General features: G+C 43.2%; 1 long non-coding RNA gene across 1 annotated transcript; it reads left to right on the top strand.

The window, feature by feature from the left end:
* Positions 1-2,927: 2,927 nt before the first annotated feature.
* Positions 2,928-3,449, top strand: LOC139655464 (uncharacterized). Its single transcript, XR_011696065.1, has 3 exons — positions 2,928-3,199; positions 3,284-3,304; positions 3,344-3,449. It is a non-coding gene; the product is annotated as an uncharacterized lncRNA (long non-coding RNA).
* Positions 3,450-4,124: the final 675 nt, after the last annotated feature.

The raw sequence follows: 4,124 nt of genomic DNA, 5'->3' as shown, positions 1-4,124 counted from the left end.
AAAAAAACGTTTTTTTCTTGCAATTGTGACTTTATTTCTCAGAATTCAGACTTTACATCTCGGAATTCTGACTTTTTTTTTTTTTTGCAAGAGAAAAAAAAAGTCAAAGTCAGAATTCTGACATATGAAGTCACAATTGTGAGAAAAAAACACAATTGTTGTTTTGTATTTTATTGAGTGGCGGGAATGGGCTTCCATACTGTGTTCATACACTCACCGAGCGCTTTATTAGGAACACCTGTACACCTGCTTATTCATGCAATTATCCATTCAGCCAATCACGTGGCAGCAGTGCAGTGCATCAGATCACGCAGATCCAGATCAGCAGCTTCAGTTCATGTTCACATCAAACATCAGAACAGGAGAACATGTGATGTCAGAGACTTTGACCACAGCATGGCTGTTTGCTGTGAGGATTTCTGAAGCTGCTGATCTCAGAGCAGTCTGTAGAGTTCACACAGCAGTCTGTAGAGTTCACACTGCAGTCTGTAGAGTTCACACTGCAGTCTGTAGAGTTCACAGAGCAGTCTGTAGAGTTCACACACATCAGTCTGTAGAGTTCACAGAGCAGTCTGTAGAGTTCACACACACAGCAGTCTGTAGAGTTCACAGAGCAGTCTGTAGAGTTCACACACACAGCAGTCTGTAGAGTTCACACACACAGCAGTCTGTAGAGTTCACACACTGCAGTCTGTAGAGTTCACACACACAGCAGTCTGTAGAGTTCACACAGCAGTCTGTAGAGTTCACACAGCAGTCTGTAGAGTTCACACACACAGCAGTCTGTAGAGTTCACACACACAGCAGTCTGTAGAGTTCACACAGCAGTCTGTAGAGTTCACACAGCAGTCTGTAGAGTTCACACAGAACGGAGCGAAAAACAAAAAACATCCAGTGAGCGGCGGCTCTGCAGACGGAAACGCCTTGTTGATGAGAGAGGTCAGAGGTCAGGGGTCAGAGGTCAGAGGTCAGGCTGGTTGGAGCTGACAGAAAGGCTTCAGTAACTCAGATAACCTCTCTACAGCTGTGGAGAGCAGAACAGCATCCCAGAATGCAACAGGTCCAACCTGGAGGAGGACGGCACTGAGCTGACAGCTGAAACCTGCCCGGTGTCAGCGAGCTGTTCCTAATGAAGCTCAGTGAGTTTATCCTGCAGCTCTTCACTCCGGTCTGCAGCGCCTCCCTGTGGCACAGCGCCACACTACAGGAAACACATCAATACTAAACCAGTCAGCAGTTCTCCACCTGCAGGTTTTCATTCCAACTGATGGCCAGCAGCTCATCACACTGCAGCTGAGAAGACTGCTGTACACCACTGATGGTTAACTGATGATCTCTGGGGAACTCACGAGCCAATGAGAAATATAGTTATCCCCCACCGAAGGAGGGACTATGGATCGGTCTCCGTCCGTTAGTTAGTTAGTTAGTTAGTCACACTGTAACGTTGACTTTGTGCCACTAGGGGGCGGCATTGACAATGAATGGGGACTCAGTGGTAAAGCAACACAGTTAAAGTTATCATAGGTAACATAACAGTCTCCACACGCTACACACTGAGACATCAGACTGGGTTGATGTGTTGAAGTGAGAGTCAAACCTCTAACCACAAGACACTGTAGTTATTGTCCAGTTGTTGGACTGTTGTTCTGTTATTGCATCATCACTGCACTACCACTGTGCCTCAGTGTTCACTACTGATATCATATTACCACTTACCTACTGTGCAATACCATATATCACTTATCATTTAGCATTTACATTATTCATAACACTCACGCTCCTGGTGTCGTATGTTATATTGTATATTGTATTATAAATTGTATTGTAGTGTACATTGTGTAATGTACGGATTGTATTTATTGCGTATTGTAGTTCTTATATTTTGTACTGTATTGAGTAAAAACAGGACAATTACAGTTACTACATTTCAAGATATAACTTGTAAGCCTAATTCTGAGGAGAGTAGGCAACAGAAATATATGGTCAGTCTGTCCTTTCATTGTCCCATACCAAAATGCTTATACAATTTCACTCATATTTCAAGTTCACTCAGCAATCACTGACTGACCCAAGAACTGCATCACTGGTGGGACAACATGTTCACTATCTGCTTGTTCAATAAAGTTTAAAGGTGGAAACAGTTCTCCACGGTCTAGAAAGGTTTCTGATGATCAGGATCCAGCAGGCAGGACAGGAAACCCAACAGACCAAATCCAGCAGCGGCTTCACTAGATGTTCAGAGCAGAGCCGGACTCCAGGTGAGGTCCGGACCTTCAGACCGGACTGACCAACCAGACACAGATCTACCACTGATTCTGTTCTACAGTTTATTGATTGTAGAGAAAGTCCTTTGAGTCATGCTTGTGATGAAGGACTGTATAAATAAATGAACCAGAACTGGAACCAGATCAATATGCAGCAGGATTTTGATGGTGGCTTGTTGTCATTTGTTTCCCTCCCTGGTTGTAACACATGAAAACAAACAGAATATTTGTTAGCCTAACTTTTTACTTTTAACTTTAGACTAGCACACCCTTATTTAATATTATTTATTATTATTTATTATCTTTTACTTTTTGCCACTGCACCACACTTTACTCGATTTGATTTTGTACTTTATTTTGCACTTGGCTTGCCGTGCATAATATCGGATCTGATATCGTTTCCCATTTTTAGTTTTTCAGTTTCTGGTTCAGAGTGGCAGGAGCGTCTTCATTTTCACTTCAGCTGTTGGTTTATTCCGGGAATTTCTGTGTTCTATATTTTGTTGTCGTCGATGTTTTTATGTTTTTATGTTTTTATGTTTTATGTGACCTGATGTGTTTCGATGCCCGCTGCAGACCAAATTTCCTTCGGGATAATAATAAAGTTGAAGTTGAAGAACTCAAGGAAGATTTATTTTCTTGACATCAGTTTTAATACAAAATGACAAAAATCAGTGCTATTTACATGTAAAAAAAAATACTGAACTTGATCAAAGCATTTTGTGAGACAGAGGCAAAGAGAGAGACAGGAAGTGAAAGTTTCTGTTGAATGAACCACAGAGACAAGTCCTGAATGCTCATTAGGTCAGGTGTGACAGGAGCAGGTCACCTGTCACACCTGGTATCACCTGGTATCACCTGGTATCACCTGGTATCACCTGTCACACCTGTTCCAGGTGGTGGAGATGTTCCAGGTGGTGGTGGAGATGTTCCAGGTGATGGTGGGGATGTTCCAGGTGATGGTGGGGATGTTCCAGGTGATGGTGGGGATGTTCCAGGTGGTGGTAGAGATGTTCAAGGTGATGGTGGAGATGTTCCAGGTGATGGAGATGTTCCAGGTGGTGGTGGGGATGTTCCAGGTGGTGGTTAGGGTCAGGAGGTCCAGGCTGGTCTCAGGTCAGTGTTGGAGGGATTCTCCTCCACAGACCTCCACACAGACAGTTCTTGATCCAGCGTTGCTCCCACTGCTTCATGGCGTTGGTCTTGTTGGGCGAGCGAAGCATCGTCACACAGCCGCACCTGGAACACAAGATCCAGCTCACAACCTGAAGAAGCTTTCTGCTTTTTAAGATCAATGTTCTGAAAGTGTCTGTCACAACATTCATCAAACGTATACACATTACTACAACTAAAGACAACACAGAGGATGGTGACATCACTAGAGGATGGTGACATCACTTCATGATGTGACATCACTCTCTGTGGACTGACCTGGTGCAGGCCTTGCTCTCCTCAGTAGGACAAACTCCCATATGAACACAACGCAGGTTATCCATCTTCTGAGAACCTGGACTCCTACACACACACACACACACACACACACACACACACACACACACACACACACACACACACACACACACACACACACACACACACACACACACACACACACACACACACACACACACACACACACACACACACACTAGTGTTTTAGGCCAGGCTAACATGAAACTAAAGAAAGAGAACATTAGAACCAGAAATGTGAAAAACTTGTTTGTAAGTTAAAAAAACAATTGTATATTTTCATATTTTTCATTCATTTTCTTTGTCTCTGTATGTTCTACTGCTGTTATTTTACAAACCCTCATACTATTGTCAGCCATATATTACTATATACATATATACTTTTGATTC

Source organism: Centroberyx affinis, unplaced genomic scaffold (assembly GCF_046629955.1).
Source record: "Centroberyx affinis isolate AG114_WGS23_722 - 3 ecotype Tasmania unplaced genomic scaffold, CSIRO-AGI_Caff_v1 ptg002267l_1, whole genome shotgun sequence".
In the NCBI taxonomy this organism is placed as follows: domain Eukaryota; kingdom Metazoa; phylum Chordata; class Actinopteri; order Beryciformes; family Berycidae; genus Centroberyx; species Centroberyx affinis.
The sequence above is the reverse complement of the archived record's forward strand: the minus strand, read 5'-3'. Positions and strand labels throughout refer to the sequence as shown.